This window comes from Columba livia, chromosome 2 (assembly GCF_036013475.1).
Source record: "Columba livia isolate bColLiv1 breed racing homer chromosome 2, bColLiv1.pat.W.v2, whole genome shotgun sequence".
In the NCBI taxonomy this organism is placed as follows: domain Eukaryota; kingdom Metazoa; phylum Chordata; class Aves; order Columbiformes; family Columbidae; genus Columba; species Columba livia.
In genome coordinates, this window is record NC_088603.1 from 130,577,701 (window position 1) to 130,595,138 (window position 17,438).

At 40.2% G+C, this 17,438-nt stretch overlaps 1 protein-coding gene and 1 long non-coding RNA gene across 6 annotated transcripts in view; one reads left to right on the forward strand and one right to left on the reverse strand.

The window, feature by feature from the left end:
• The window catches only part of LOC110363797 (uncharacterized), a 39,578-nt gene that overhangs the window by 21,298 nt on the left and 842 nt on the right, over positions 1-17,438 (reverse strand). The gene's annotated exons all lie outside the window — the stretch shown is intronic.
• The window catches only part of ZFHX4 (zinc finger homeobox 4), a 151,405-nt gene continuing 149,583 nt past the window's right edge, over positions 15,617-17,438 (forward strand). For 2 of the 5 annotated variants that reach the window (XM_065053838.1, XM_065053840.1), the window contains exon 1: positions 15,617-17,230. The gene's annotated coding sequence lies outside the window, so the exon portion shown is untranslated. The remainder of the gene's footprint in view (positions 17,231-17,438) is intronic. The other 3 variants (XM_005509202.4, XM_065053841.1, XM_065053839.1) reach the window with 2 other exon arrangements.

Below are 17,438 nucleotides of genomic sequence, written 5' to 3' on the forward strand. Positions count from 1 at the left end.
AGGTCTAGCTAAATTATGTTGGAAGGAGGTCTCCAGATTGAACCTGGGTGTTTCTTTCGCTAAAAATGAATTAAACTAAGATGCACTATGGGAGAACAGCTTACAAAGAAGGAAAACCTAGTACTTTATAAAGATGAAAACAGGGTCCAAATACAGTTAAATTAGAATAAAAAGTACCAAGAAAGATCAAATATTAAAAAAAAAAAAACAAACAAACAAAAAAAAAACACCTTACTGTAACACCTAAACTATTCTTTTATCATCAGGACAAGGAAATTTGGGCAATATTTTTTTACCGCTTTTGCATTCCACAGTAGAGCTCTAAAACCCTAGCTGGACATTTATATGAAAATAATCTTTTCCTTTTAGACTACCAGACTATGACCTAAACTATGATTTAGACTACATTTAAAAGATAGAAGAAAAACAATGTATATGTGTTTATCCCTGAATCTGTTGTTTGATAAATGAGACAGCTCTTCTGTTGTTTTCAATCTGGTTTAGACTCACATGTTTTAGTGTATTTAGCATATCCACGATGTCTATACTACAATTTCCAGTTGCATCCTTCAGCAGCAGGATAAAAATAGGTGTCGTTCCTAATTTTTGGAAGAAGAATATTTGGTTTTGTTCTATTTCACAAAGAAATATTTGCACTTTTCCTGTAATGTGTTACTCTTGTAAAGCAGAAATGCATAAACAACCTGAAAGGATTCATGGCTGCTGTCTTTTGTAAGAGGCAAAAAAGAGGTCTGGGAGTATAAAGACAAAGAAAAATCTTTGCTTTATAATATGTGATCAATGTTTTAGAAAACACAAGAGGAAAAACACAGAATCTTTATAGGTCTTGATGATCAGTTGGCTGAGTTAGCAGTACACAATCAAATACTTTTGACAGAAGGTGAAAATTATGTAACTAGTTAGCCACTGGCAGTATCAATATCGGGCAATAGGTTTTATTCTAAATGTTGGCAATTAGAATATAAAAACAGAAGCGTTTTGCATGACCTCTGCTCCATGATCTTTTCCCTTTAAAGTTCAGTGAGTGGTAGCTGAGGTTCAGAACCCCAGGTAGGAGAGAGATGCTGAAAGATGACCAGTCTCGCCTTCCTAATACATCTTTGTATGCACACACACACTCTCTCTCACTCACATACACACATTTATCGCAAGCTGACACTCATAGAAAAGCCTTTTCCCTTCTCTAAGCTTCTACAAGGAATATTTCAAAAACCAAAAGAAAAAAAAATGCAATGAGGACAGAAACAGCTGCATATTCGGGCAGCAAAAAGGCAGGTGTGGTATGGGAATTCCTAGTGTTTGTGTCTGCTGCTCTGTGTTTACTGTTGAAGGATTTGAGGGTTCTTTTCCACGGGTCTAAATATGTTTAGGATAAGTGCACTTGGAAAGAGAAATCTTCCAGACACTGTTTGGTCTATTTACTTGAGTAGGTCCGCTTATTTTTAAAAAAAAAAAAAGAGTTATGCTGTCCTTCAGATGCTGCTTTCTGTGCATGTACCTACCTTTAACTATTATTCTCTTCTGATTACATTAATAATTGCTAAAGTAGCAGCAAATTATTTTACTTGTTTATAATATAAATTACATCTTTGGAAATCTTACAAAATGTTTATATGCATTCAGTACCTAAATATGTAATAATAGTTCTACTGTAACATTTTGTGTGAAAAGATAGTATGAACTAATAGCATGTTAGTACTTACTTCAACCATGTCTTATAAGGATTGATAGATAGAATTGTAGTTGGAAATACAGTTAACTCAAAATTCAATTCTAAAAATCCTAGTCTTTTAAAGTTAACTCTAAGTTATACACCAACATATAAGAAATATTCTATATAAGCATGTGTAATGATATAGTAAATAACCACACAAGGAGCAATACGGCATTTTTAGGAAGATACAGCATATAGAGTAAAACAACATATGCATTCTACAAGTTTACAAAGTCAGGTTGATGCAGCTGTTTTCTTAAGGAATTAAAAATATCTAATTATTATTACCCGTGTTTTCCTTCATTGTGACAGAAAAAAAAAAATCTCACCATTGCTCATTCTATTTATGCCCATTATTATAGATACGTGGATTTACTATGTGCTTAAGTTAAGCTATACTGGTCATCTTTTCCATACTGTCTTAAAATGGTAACTGGACCTGAAAAAAAGAAAATGCTAGGAAGTAAATTCGTACTATTTAATATTTAGGAGAAAGGACAAGTTTTTTACTTGAAATTTGGAAGTATTTGTAGCCAAAAAAAAATGCATTATTTCATTTATTTAATGTAGATACTCATACTTTCAGTTGTCAGGATTTCTTTAAAATGGGTCCTCACTACACACAAATGTACACATGAATAATTTACAGTCAAGTTTCCTTAGCTATTTATATTGAGAATATACTATCTAAAATACCTAACAGGAAGAAAAATAATAATTAAATAACATTGTCTTCCCCCAAAAAGCATCATTGTTAAAATATTATTGTATTATTTATCAGTAGATTTTGTTAGTTTCTCTGCTTGATTAGCTTTTCATTAATGCTCTTAAATTCAGACATACTTGGCCTCTTTGATTTTCAGACAGATGTCATTCAGCATTAGTGTATCAATTTTTCACCAGAAAATAGAGATGCATGTTAAAATCACTTTAACAAACATAGAGACTTTACATGGGGCCATATTATCAAATGCTAATTATACCCTTAAGATAAGCATTGACTGAAAAAAAAATAAAATCAAACTCTTTACAGAGCATGTGAATCTCAGCTGAACAAAAAAAATGCTTAATTCCTGCTTTCCTTCTTTTCTCTCACAGTTGTTTACGCAGTTATATAGAAATATTGTAAACTATTAAAGATACTTTAATTAAAGATATTCTCCTGGCATGACTAGCTTGGGATAAATACGGCAGCATAACTAGCCAAGAAGCAGTGGTTGTGTGCCAATTCATGTTGTAGAGTTTTGAAAACATGTATGTAGCATGCTTTTTGTGTGTATGTCTATGAGAGTTTGTTTGCATGTTTGCATTTCATTTCATCAACTGAGTGTGTGCTTGTGTGTAGAAAAGGAAAGTCTGAGGGTGGAAATGAACAGCGTTGCCTTTTGGAAGAGCACTACTTGACAAAAGTCCTGCCCTCCGGTTTGAGAGGAGAGTGGGAAGGGACACTACAAGTGAAAAAGGTCCAATACTGCATCCCCCTGAAGTCACTTGTAGTTAGCAAACGTGTTTTAAAGGAAAGGTTTAGATATACACCTCTTAAAGCCCTTTGAGCCATAGTAAAGGGATCACAGCCCCACAAATCAGGCTTCCTAATAAGACAACCTTTTGGAGTTCAAAGTTAAGTGGCAAACCAGATGCACCATTTCTCCGGAATTCTAAAGATAATTTTAAAATGACACTCAGCTGGTGTAATATGTTATTTTGTGTTCACAAGATGAAGTGGAATTTTAATTTTAAGAAGAGGAAAACATTTTGAAGGGTTTTGAGGGAGCTCTATTTAGCTTCCACCTAATTTAAAAATTAGTCTTAGCTGTTTTCTCACTCCATCAGTCCTGGAATCAAAATTCCAAATCAGAATCTATTCTTTTCTTACCCATGTTAAGCAGCATTAAGTACTGCGAAAGGTTTTTATTTACATTAAGGAACCAATCCTACAGTTTTCACACAGGTAAAATACCCTTTGGAGTCAATAGCAATTTACACAATTTATCTTAGTGTGTACAAAGCTTAAAGAATGCAACCCACAATACAAATTCAGTATTCACCATATTTCTACAAAAATACCTTTTGTTTTTCAACATTACTGAATACCTTTTCTTATATTAGATTTCACTGCATTTTGGAAGCACACCTTACAGTGTCAGTGCTACCTCCCTCTGTCTCTCCCTCTTTCCCCCTGTACTTCTTGCCTGTATCATTTTGATTTTAAATTTGCTGGAGCCTATTTAGTTTATAAATAACCTTAAACTGTTGAACTGTTCACTAGTTTATTTGAACAGAAGACAATATTATTGAAACAAATCTAGTTAACAAGGTAATTATATTTTGCAATATTCCTCAGAAGGCTGGAAACCAGCAGTTCATCACCGCACTACACAAACAGCTGTATGCAATGTTAAGCCTACGCTTAACAGTGGTTCTATCAAAACTGACTGCTTGCATTACCAGCAAAGGTATTGTTTTTAAAAATTATCCAAGGGACATGTAAAACTGATTAATTCACTAGAAGTGGAAGAATGAAAATATTTTCCAATAGTAGCCCACTGTAAAAATGTAGGCTACTGCTGGTGTTGAAAAGATGGGGCTGGAACCAAGAAAATCCTTTTTCTTGCTTCCACAAAAGGCTTTGGGCCTAATTATTTTTAAGTATAATCCAGCCAGCATCTTCTCATGCTTAGCTGCACTGAGTGACACTATTTGTGATGCCCAGTCTGCTGAAACTGAGCAGGTTGCTGTCAGTTTAAAAATGACTATAATAAAAGTGACCATGAAGATGGATCTTGTGATTTTGCGTTTCTAATCAGTCATCTGTGAAGAACACTTTTGCTTTGATTCAGCAGACTGGTGACAGCCATGATTGATAGTGCATGAGGATGAAAAAAGGTTATTAACTGTCTTCCTATTAAACTCAATGTATTACCCCTGTAGGTGCATCTCATACTTTAACTTAAAGTACTTACTCAGGTAAGGTCAAGAATGAACTCTATAAAGACAGTATCCATCCTGTTGTAGATGAACCAGGAGCTCTAATGTTAAATTTTGAAAGTTCAGCACTAAACCGTATCTGAATCCTGCTACCTTAATTACTGTGCCAAAGCCAAAAACTAAGTGAACCTTCATATGCATCTAGATATATAGCTACACACAAATATTTTTCCAAGAAAAAGGGACAGATTAACAGTTCCTGTGTGTTTGTGTATACACACACGTGTGTGTATGTTTTACTTATTACAATAGTCCCAAAATAAAGTTTGAGTAACGTCATGTTAACAAAAGAAATGTGGAACGGGGATATGAAGTGATTGTGGGGCTAAAGTATAAATTTTAGACAGAAAACAGCATTTTACCTGCCGGTAGTTAACTTCATTATTAACTGGATCAGGTGCAATTTAATAACTTATGAAGGCTTTCTATTAAAAGAAGAACTAAATATTTTAGCATATATGTAAAAGATATATATATCTGTTCCTTACAGCAAGTTTTAGTTTTAAGGTTTTTTCTTTCTTTTTACTGACAATAATCTTATCAATTAATACTCACAACTTTCTACTGAAAAAGAAAGGAAAATGGCACATATATTCAGTTCTAAAATAATTATTTGCTTAAAAATACTGATTCTTAGGGTATTTCTAATTTCTAAGGATGTCTCTATGAAGACATAATTTTAAAGAAGTTTAAGGACAAGAGACTGGAATATATTTCCTGCATTCCTTATTATTACTGACACCAGAAATGAACTGAAAGGGGAAAGTTGTCCACATTGTGTATGCAGGTTAGTATCTTTTTAGATTCTCAGGTTTATTTGGGCAGTAAATATTAAAAAATCGTGTGATCACCTTTTTAGAATTAGGTGCTTTACAAACACTTCTTCATAATCAATAACATTTTAGATGTTTAAATTGATATTATTTTATGCATACATTTCAGATGCTCTTTGAATTTGTGTATGCGTATCTTACATTACACTATTTTTCTTTTAAAAATAAGTAGACTGAACGATCAAAAATCCTATGACTCTAACTACAGTGTACACACTGTCATCTGAAGGAATGTACATACACACTTGTTTAAAAGAAGCTCTTTCCACGTCACATACAAGATCTCCCCCAAAATACGTATATTCCGTATTTGTCTTCCAGAATATTAAGACATATTTTTTAATTTAGCTTTATAATAGTCCTTCATTTCCTCTTTTAAATTATAACAAAATATTTCTGCACTCATTAATATCATTTCGGAGGGAAGCGAGAATATTATTCCTAGCTAGACCATTTAGGAGAAAGAAGGAAAAAGTATTTCTATATTGGCTATTCTATAATGTACTGTCATGCATAAAGTCTGCAATATCAGCATATATTTTGATTTTTTCTAGGTGCTGTTGAATTTTATTTTTAAGCAATTTTTAAAATATTGATAGTGGGTTAAAAAGAATTCAGAATATATATAATCTACCTAATATGGTGATGCTATCTCAAAAGAAATGTTAAAAAAAACCTTTGTAAGGTCTTTATTTCTGGAAAGTGTGTTCCTTTCAGATGTGGATTTGGGAATAGGCACCAATTTTCCCTTTAGTAACATTTCTGTTTTATAATAAATTGCAATCCTCTTGTAGCCCCGTGTGGATTTACAACTGGCAGGTTTCTCTCTGACAATTTGGGGTCACTGTGGATATAGGTGAGCAATAATTTCAGGGGTGATGGAGATATTGACAGAATTTAACAGTCTAAGTTCCTGGGCAAATATTTGTAAACTGTACACTTCTACATTGGGTTTTAGTTAATAAGACTTTGGGATGATATTGCCTGCCTTGTTTGTGGATTGTATTTTGTCTGAAACTATCTAAAATATTAATTTCCTCTTGTGCCTGTGTCAGTACTGTGAAACGTTTAAAGTAAAGCCCAACATTTCCCCCTGAAGCGCATTTAGGCAAAGCAGAAAGCTATAGCTATTAGAAGCTTAGTTCAAAAAACATATAGCATGCTTCTAGCAAACCAGAATTATATGAGCTAGGTGACAACATTTGTTTTGGGTAGCCTTATAGGTGCCTGGAACAGGTAAAGCCATTTTATCAGACTTCACACCAAATGCAGGCCCTGACAGCACCAGGAGTTTCTGACAATGGGGCAGATCTACGTTTACTCACTCAAGAAGGAACTAACAGGATCGGGCCCATTCTCTTCACTTTGTGTATGTAACCTATAATCTAAAGTAAGTCTAAACATAACTCCAGGCATATGTAAAACAGTGAAAATGTCTCAGTCAATACGGATGAAATTAATAAATTAGATTTCTTCCTCTGGCTTCTTAAAAATAATTGTCACAAGAACAAACCAGAAGAATCCAAATAATGAAACAAAGGACAGTGTAAGGACATTTGACCCGGGACAATAATTTCCTTGGTTTGAGGTTTACTTAAAACACAGGGCAGGCCTGAAACATCAGCTTTAGTGGTACCCTTTGAAATGCTTGTTCATTCCAGCACTCACTATACACAAGAAAAGCAAATCCATCAACAAACTGCAGGTTAAGTGCATGTGGTCCAAGCAGGACCATACAAAGGTGACATACATTGCATGTATCACAACCGGCAGCAGGTGAGTGACTTCACCGGGGGGATCCGTCATCTAGATCCCACTCCAGGCAGTCAGGGCACAATAAGGAAAAAGAAAAACAGAAACAAAACCAAAAAACGGTAAAATAAGAGGAGGGATGGCAAGAGTAAAAAGAGTAAGAGCCAGACCCCAAACCCCACCTTCTGCCCCTCTGCCCCCCAGACAAACGAGGGCAAGCAGACCAGCCAGGAGCGCTGACCTTCTCCCCGCGGAGGGGATGCTGCCATCGCCAGCGGAGGACACGCAGTGCGGGGGGTTTGTGTCCTCCAGCGCGGAGCTGCGCGGGGAGCGCTTCTCCCGGCGCGGAGCCCTCGCACCTGCCGGGGCCGCGGAGGGGACGGACCCCCCCACTCCGCCCCCGCCGCCTGTGGGCTGCCTGCCCCTGGCCGCCCCCGCCGGAGGTGTCGCTGCGGCGGGGCCCCGCGGGAGCGCAGCGCCAGCGGCCGGTCCCCGCGCGGTGGCCAAGGTTGCCATAGCGCCGGCTCCGCGGCTCGGGGGCGCTGCCCGGCGGCTGCGGGCAGGCGGGGGGACAGCAGCGGGAAGCGGCAGCTGCGCATCCCCGCAGCCGCAGAGGCTGCAGAGGTGGTGCGGAGGTTCCGCGGGGGTTCCGCGGTTCTCTGCGCACCAGGCTCCGCAAACACCTCGCGATGGGGAGACGGGGGCGAGTAATGAATTCCAGCAGACAGCTGTAAGAGAAGGCGTTTTTCAGAGATCTGCCATATTTAACATTGACCACACTAAAGATGTTATTAGCGAAGGGGGGGTGGGGAGGGCAGCGGGGGATGCGATAAGAGAAAATAGATGATGACACATAATCCAAACCAGAAGTTTGAAACCAAGTTACTTCGCAGAAAAGAGCCACAAGCTCAACTTTTTTTTTTCGCTTTTTTTTTTTTTTTTTCTCTCCTTTTTTTATAGGCTGGGGCTGAAAGACAGGGAGATAAACTTGTTAGGGAAAGAAATATTCCCCTAGAAACCGGGTAAATAAAAGAGCTGAAGAGAAATCGTGAAAAACATGGGGGCAGGGAAATGCAAAGGACATACTACTATTTAGATACCCAAAAGGAAATTGTAAAGTAGAAAATCAAAAGGAGGAGGAGAAACATTTCTGTTGTAAATTAGAGGGAATGAAGATTAGCGGGAGAAAGGGGGAAAATAGCTGCACAAGGTCTAGGATAAAGCACCACTGAAGACTAGCCAATGTTTAAAATATCCCAAGTGAAGAAAGAGAGTGGTGCCCTCATCTCTTCGGCATGGGTGTGTGAAAGGGAAATGAGTAGGGATAATTACTAATACAGCACATGTCCGAAGGAACCAATCCAAAATAAGATATAAATTTAGTTGGTGAAGACAGATACGAAAAAGGCTTAGGAATACAGAGAGCTGAGAGAAGAGGAAGAGAATTAGAGTAGGAGAAAGGCTCCAGGAGTACAGGAAAACTTAGAGGTCCAGCTGGGCAGGGAGGAAAGAGCTACGGCAGAGATGGGAAGAGAGAATGAAAGTGAGAAAGAGAATGGCAGAGATTAGGGAGAGGGAATGGTTGGAGCGGATGGGAAGAAGGAAGGCAGGAAAGGAAAACTAGAAGGAGAGAGGGAAGGAGGGACAGAGGGAGGGATGTGGGGAGAGAAGGAAGGAGACAGAGGGAGGAGACAAGAACCGAAGTCTCCCAGCCCAGGGAAGGTGCAGCACTGAGAGAGAGAGCTCACTCTGAGGGTTAGGTTAGATTTCCAGAGCTCTTAGAGCTCATCGACCAGCCCGCTGGAGTCACTATTCAACCCGAGTCCCAAACACACGCCTCACTAACTACTTTACAGCCACTTTCATTGATTTTCTTTATCAAATAAACATAATACCCGTTACAGCAACACTTCCTCTTCGCACAGCCAGAATGCCACAAGCCCTGATTGCTGCATTTCTCCGGCTTGCAGTTCCCCACCCTCCACCCCTAAATAAATTGTGTTCTTTCACTTAAATTGGCAAATACATTATTGCTTGCAGAATTTCTCTGTAATCTGGAAAGTACACTGCTAGGAAAACCATCTAAATTACAAGGTAAAGCGTCCTTATCCCCATCGCCCTGGTGTGAAGACACAATTTTTCCCCACAATTTCAGGGGTAACTTACATATTTGCATACTTATTTTCTGCTAATAAGTGGTAACTTAATTTAAAGGGCTATGTCAAAGTGAACCCTCCCGACTGAAAAATGCAGGAAGAAATTAACGCAACTTTCGCACTTGCACCCAAACTGCCCCTTGATCTAAGAATTTCAGCCTCAAATTTCAATTTTATTTAAAAAAAAACACCCTAAAAGTAGCCCCCTTCCAAAGCTGTTTTTTGAACCAAGCTTTTCCATATATGTCAAAGGGCTGTTGAATTATTCATTATTATAATTACTATCATCATTGTCATTATCCCTTTCCATGTGGAAATAATTTTATTATCGTAATTTGATATCTGAAGAATTTCCTGTTAGTCGTTTTATAACCATTTTTTTCTACTGAAAAGAAAAGTTTTGTTTATAAATGAGAGAAAAATATTCTAAATGCTTTTGTGTTTACTATAGATTTCCGTTTATCTAATCGATCGGAATGCCAATAAATCGATTAAAGGTTTAGTGTTTTACAAACAACCATTTTGTGCTTTTTGATTTTACGTTCAGAATGATTTTAATAAAGCTAATGCCTTCTTTGAGCGTTTGTTCACCTCAAACCTAATATTCCATCATTTCTATTATTTACAATTGCAATTTAAAGTGTTTCTAATGAGAAAAATAAACACAAATAAAAGAAGGAAATAATCTGATTAAATTACTTTGTGCCTGTGGTCAACATATTTAGGCAAAGCCCTTAAAAATCTCGGTGAATTATATGCGATCATACAGTGATTGCGGAATATTAAATTAAACTTAGATAAATCCGCATTGAAGGAGGCAGCACCCAATCCTGAATTTATTTCCCATTTTCTATAACAGCATCACTGCGCTCCTCTCTTTGCAATGACAATGTGCCAAATCTAGGCATTTTGAAAACATTTTCCATATGCTTTAACTGGAGACTGATAGACAAAGAAGAAAAGGAGATGGTCTTTTTTCTCTTGAGGTATATTTCCTTTAACTTTTCTTCCAATCTTTTCTGATCTTCATCATTTTTAAACAAAAGTTTGAAAATCATTAGTACCTTTATTTTTTTCCTTTACGTTTTTTTTTCTTTTTTCCTTATCGCGTAATCAATTCCTGAACAGTGGAGTTTCAGTTACGCTTTAATGCAGGACTATAGAACTATCATTTCTATACCTTGGCGGACAATGTTTTGGGGAGAAAGCATTGATTCATTTAGTTTTCGCTTGCTGCTTTTTGTAATTAAAGATGGTTTTGATTATACTCTTTTATAAGTCAGATCAGATGTGCAGTTTGCTTGCTGGAAGGTTTTTTCTTTTAACGGTGCTTTTAATTTATGTGTAGTTTTTACGGATAACACAGAGGTGGTGGCTTTTATTTAGCTGTAAAATCCACACGTTTTCTTTGAAAACTTGGCTCCTTGGGCTAAAATAACTTTTCCTGGTTGCTTTATAATCGCTGTTTGTCGCAGAGGTAGTTTAGCGTATTGTCTACACAACAAAGATTCGTGTTTTATTGGCAGTGTGGATTGCTGGATTTAGGTATAAATATTTCATAACTTTTCTCTTTCTGCAGTAAGATCGGTAGTTTTATTGGCTTTTTCTCCCTTTTTGTCTGTCTTTCTACCATAACCGTTTTATTCCTGAAGTCCCTTTTTGTCCTTTTCCAGGATAGAATGTACATTTTTTTCCCTTGGATATATCACTGCTGGAAATATGCTCTTGGGCTTTCGGGAGGGGATGGAGGGGGGAGAGCGGTGGTAAGCGGTCGTTTTCCTTGATTTGCATAAGAGCTAGTGAAGTGCCTGTGAAGTTGGTGAATTGCTATTGTTTGGGGCTAGTCCTGACTGTTTTTGTTTATAAACACTGGGGTGGTTGCCGGGAGGGGAGGGAGGTCAGAGCACTGTCAAAGCGCTGACCTCTGAAAGCCCAGAGGGCGCCTGGCTCCTTCACCCGCTCCTTTCTCTCTCTCCCTCTCCCTTTTTCTTTCCCTTCCCATCCAAGGCCAGGAGCTCAGGTTCAGGGCATTTAATCCCCGCGATCTGCCCAAGAAAGGAGCTGAAAAAGGGCTGTTAAGGCTCCGGAGGAAACGCCGGCAGCAGACTTAGACCTGGAAGGCTTTTATTTATAGTAACGTCCGGGTGCGCGTTTTTGTGCGGCTCCAGCCAAAATAACAATAACAACAACAACAAAAAGCCAATCGGGAACAGCGATATTTAGCTCAAAATCTCAGCGAGATGTCTGTGCTATTCGGCTGTGATTTTTCTCTTAGGTCATTGCTCGTTAGACCCACTTTCAGTAGGTGGAAGCCAAATCTGTGTCAGTGAAGGGCAGAATTGAAATACAATATGTTATTGTTGTTTTATTTCCTTTTCGAACAAAACTTTCCAGGAATCAGATCTGGGGTTTTTGCTTTCTTTCCCTCCTCTCTCTTCGTTCCCCCCACCCCCGCCCTTTTTTGTGTGTACTGGAATGTGTTTGATTGGGGGGGGGGGGAGCGTTGTAAATTAACAATGTATTTATATACGTGATACCTGCAAAGAAAGAAATAATTAATAATAGCCAACGCTTTGGGTTCAGAGTCAATTTCATATCGGGAAGAAAAAAAAAAAAAAAAGTACAAGAGATTGCTATCAGGTTTAAGTATGTTTTGAAAAGAAGTTGCTGAGTTAAACAAAAATGTTAGTTAACACACTGCCTTTGTCAAATAGCCCCCGGGAGGAGAAGAGACAACAAAAAGGAGAGGAGGTGGGGGCTGGGGATCTGAAAGTGTCTGTAGCTCAGATAAAGGGTCTGTAACACTGAAATCTTGTAATACCTCGTTTCAAACTGAGCTCATCTATAGACTTAAGGAACGCAGTAAAAAGACACGGATCCCCTTTCCCTTGGGTTGGGGTCTGGGGAGAGGAGACGGTGGGGGAAGGGGACGTTTATTAGGGAATTATGTCGGTTTATTAAAAAGGGGAGCGGCTGTGGCTGTAATTATGCAGATCCTTGTGCCCCTGTGTGTCCGCAGCGCAGATTTAGGGAGTGAAATTAGCTTGGCGGAGAGACGTGGTGTAACAGAGCCCGGTTTGGGCTGGGATTTCTTTGTCTATTAAAGAATGGTCAGTCTCGGTCTTTGGCCCCCACCAGATCGGTCTCGCCCAGGCCAATAAGTTTTCCTTGGGGCTGAGGCTGGAGGTGCTGGAAGGACAGACAAGGCTGAGGGGTTTTTCGAATTTTTCTCCCCCTTCCCTCTCTTTCAAATGTAACGTCACTATCAGAATTTTTGTGGTTTCAACAGGAGGCTCGAAAAAATCCCCAAACGTGTAACGGTGCCTGCAGGAGAAGTTCGGAGGAGGTGGGCGGGGGGTCCGCCGAGACCAGAGGAGAGGAGCTGAGAGGTTAGGCGTGAGTCTTCGGGGGCGAACAGCTGAGCGAGAGAGGGAGGAGAGAGAGGGGAGCGGGAGGGGAGCGGGAGCCGGGCCGGGCCGGGCCGCGCCGCCGGGGAGCCCGCCCGCCGCCACGCACCGCAGCCACAGCCGGACCGCAGCCGCGCCGGCCCTGGGTCCTCCTCGCCTGCCTCCCCCAGCCCGCGCCGCGCTCCGCTCTTATCACATCCCACAAACCTGCTTCTGCTGCCTCCCGGAATTAACCTTCTTCGATTTTTCCTAGCTACGTGGCGATCCCAGGGTTTCTTCTAAACTGTTAACATCCCGTAGTGGCTTTTTTTTTTTTTTTTTTTTCCCTACACCCTCCTTCCTCTTCCCCGGTAGCTACTATTTTTTAAGGATAGAGAGAGACAGAGAAAGAGAGATGAGATTTAAAACATTAGGAAGGACAGTAAACAGTGGCAGAAGAAACCCTGGAAAATGTGGACTCTCCCCTCGTAATTCCTGCCTCTATCCCCCCCTCTTTGTTCCTTAAGCTGTAATTCAAGAACACCATAAACCTATATCCCCCTCCAAGAAGAGAGAAAGGGAAAAAAATCTACAGCCAAAAAAGAATGACTTGACTGTTCTGACGTTTGGTGTTTTGACATTAACGACATTAATGATATTGATGTTTCACCAGGAAAAAAGCACCAGGAATAAAGGAGGTGGTGGGGGAGGTGCGGGGGAACGACTTTAAAACTAAATTATCTTGGTTTCCTTATTCTTCTGTTACATTACGTATATGTGTTTTTTCACTTGAATTTGAAATAGATGTATTGTTCTCAGGTGTTTCTTTATCATATTGTATTTAATTGTCTTTAGTCTTAGGAAATATGTTACCATCCTTCAGGCATGCACTTGAATGGACAATGCACGCTTTTGCCTACAATTTAAGCCTAAAATCCCTCTTTCCATCATACCCCCTCAATCTGATAACTGTAAACGGGTTTCAGAGATTTCATTTTCACTCTTTGTTAGTATGTTTTTTCCACCCTGCAAACGACAATGCAGAATATCACTAGTTTCCCTATTACATTCATTCTCAGGGAGCCGTTCCTGTGGAAATCTGCATACGTATGCTCACATTTTTCTTCACTGATGAGCTGGTGCAATGCTTAGGTGAGGTTTAAAAAAGGAATAAAGTTGCTCTCAGAAACCCTCAGGTGCCCCTGACTTTTCCTTAAGTTCGAGTTTTGGAGATTTTCCTGAAGTTTGAAATAAGGTTTCTCTGGATTGGGGTAGGGCTCTTTCTGTGTTCACCACTTTATTGGCAGGCTCCGACGATTTTTGGAATAGCTGTACTTTCAGGCTGGCAATCTTTTTATTATTTTTTCCCTCCCCTCTCTGAAGACTTCTTCTTTTTTTTTTCTTTTTTTTTTTTTTCCCCCTCCCAAACTATCAGGACCTTCACTCTGACCTTAAACATCTGCTTTTAGACACTCAGTTCCCTGACACTGGCCTATACTTCCTTAAGGGCAGCTTTAATTCATCATCAGGTGGGGATTTTCCTATTAGCGTTAGTTCCAGTACTTACAAAATGTTCTCCTGGAGCAGAAGGTTTAGGGCCCAGTGAGTTGCATATTTCTGCCATCCAGGTTTTACTGGTTTGTTGTTGTGCATGCACACTTTTAATGGAAGGTTGCGATAAAACCTTCCTGCTGGTTTTTGGTGTTTAAGGCCTAAGGTTTTGACATGTGTCGCAGGAATCGCGAACTTCAAAGGCATGTCAGCTCTAAGGTTATGGTTCATCTGCGCGGGGTCCTCGGTACTGTAAATATCTCTTGCATGTGACTGTGACTTAGTGACCATTTCTGGTATATCCATTTCTGGAATAGCATTATCGAAAATCTGCACGTGTTCCTGCGGTGTATTCAGATGCTCTTTGAATAGTCGTGGTTTTATCTTCAGTAGGGAGTGTTTTAAAGTATGTCTATTCCTAGTTTTAGTTAATTATCTTTTAATGAAAGTGTCAGTCATATTCACATCTGCAGTATTAGGTTAAGATAATTAGATTTTCAAATGAGAAGCAATCTTCTTAAATCCCACACAGGAAAATATTTGTAGAAGATTCCGATTTATAATGACATCTGTACATTTTACCCTAGTTTTCATCATAATAATCTCCCCCCCCCCCCAAGAATGAAATCTGTCTGGTAAAATATAGTAGATAAAATATTAATAAAATACCAATACTTGTAAGGAAAGTGGAAGACGATGCATGTATATGAATGAAACTTGTATGCAAAGAAATTATTTCCTTGGACTGATATTTACTTCATTTTGATAAGGCTGTTTACAGTTGATATTGCATATTCTGGAAGGCTTTGCTTTTTACTTTGTTGATTTCTTCAAGTAATTACATGGCAACCACCAAATAAAGTGTGTTATGTTTTGTGTGACTGTGTGTATGTGGAATGTATGTGCATATGTGTAAATACAAAGTAGGGTGTGAGTGCGTACATGTGTGCGGGTGCTTATGTGTAAATAAATCCATCTTTATCTTTGTATGGACAGTTATTCCCCATCTTAGATATATTATCTTTCTTTTTTCAGAGGTGTCATACATTCATTATCCCAGTTCAAACATATATTTTTCATTAAATCCCCATTAAAAGAGAAAAGGGAAGAGAAAGAAAGAAAGAAATATCTCCCTGATGGAATAATTAATGTGGACCCATTTCATTTAAGTTCCCGAACAGTTTAAAGAGCAAGTTGGTTGCCCCCTCCTTTTTTTTATTTCATTTTTTTTTTAATTTTCCCTAGCCATCTACTTCGTGTGGCTGTGCGTGTGTGTCTGTGTTACTAATGAAGTTTGCAGACTTGTGTTTGTATCCATGAGCTCCTTTCTGCTGCCCCTTCTTCTCTGGGCTGGCTCTGTGGCTCCCGCAGCCCCGGCGAGCCCTCGGCAGCCGCGGCAGCTCCGGCTTCCCCGGCTCCGGCGCTGCGCGTCATTTGCAGCCCGGAGAATGTTGATCACCTCACTAATTACACCTCTCCCTCTCCTCTCCTCTCCCCTCTCCTCTCCCTCTCTCTCGCTCTCCGTCGCTCTCTCTCCTCTCTCTCTCTCCCTCTCTCTCTCCTCTCTCTCTCTCTCTCTCTCTCCCATTCCCAGAGTGCATATCGGGAATAGACACACAAAGACATGCGCACTCAACTTAATCAGCCATTTTTTTAAACAGGGCTAAAACGATAATAATTAGCAGAATAAAGACATATCGGATTTTCATTTCCTTTCCTCCTTTTCCCAACCCCTTCACAACCAAACAGCGAGACCGCGGTCGGCACATGCTTTAACAACTCCCGGACCCCAAAGGACCGCTCCATGCCCCCCACTTCTTGCTCAATCATTTTTATTTTCACCCAATAAAGTTGGAGGATTATTTTTTTTTATTATTTTTTTAATGAACCTTCTCTCGTTTACTTGGATGTGATCAGCTGTTAAGTAAATAAAGCAAAACAAAAAAAAGAGGCGAAGATCCAGTAGGAACTGCGAGGGGAAATGGAAAGTAAGTTTTTTCTTTAACTTTTATTGAGTAGTTTGTGTTAAATTTAGGTCGAGTATCGATTATCTTTCCAGGCTGATCTTGCACAATCTTTGATATTTCGCTCTCGCTCTCTCTCTCTCTCCCCCTCTCTCTGTGCCTCTTTCTCTCTCTCTCACATACACACACACACTCACATCCCCACATCCCATGTATCTCTCCCCTCTCTCTCTCCCCCCTTTTTCTGCCTGTTTCCCCATTTTTAGGTACAGTATTTGCTCTCATTTGGGAAGGAGGGGCTGCTTTTCTCTCTCCCTTCTTTCTTTCCCTCTCTCCCTTTCTCTTTTATTCCGGGGGTTACGTTTTGTTTGTGTATTTTTTTCTGTTTTGGTTTGGGGCTGTGGGCTTTTTTTTTTTTTTTTTTTTTTCTCTCTCTCGGGCTGTAACTTTTGAATTAAATGGAGGACCCTGCTCAGTTTCCAGAAGAGGTTCGGGGGGTGCTCCCCACTTTTTATTTCACTCTATTTTAGTAGAGAGCTTGGACAGCGGGGGAATACTGTCAGATTAGGAAAGACGTTACGGCTGTCAGAAGTCATTGCCTGCCAACCCCTTCAGAGCTCGTACTCTTGTTTCGCAGCTCCGTCCCCCCCAAACTTTGAGGTGCTTTTTGAAGGCGCATTCCGCTCTCCCACCCTCCTTCCCTCTCCTCCCCATCTCCACCCCCCTCGGCCTCCTAAACTTTCGCTTTCGGGCGGGGTGGGGGGGGATGCCAGCAGGGCAATGGGGACCGTGAATGCGTGCGTGTGTACAGGAGAAGGTGTGGGGTGCTTTTTCCCCTGTCCCCCCCTCCCCATTTATTTTGCAGGTAGGTTTCTCAGGAGCAGAGGCAGGGGTGGCTGTGCAGGTGTTGTGTGTGTCTGTGTATGTGTGCGCAGGGGGATCGCGCTGCCGGCTGCCGTCTCTGGCAGCAGGAGGAAGAGGAGCCCGTTAGGAGAGCGCCCTGCCTCTCTGTCAGTTTCGCCGCCCGGCGCGGGGAGGCGGCCCGGCCCGGCTCGGCCCGGAGCGACGCGGAG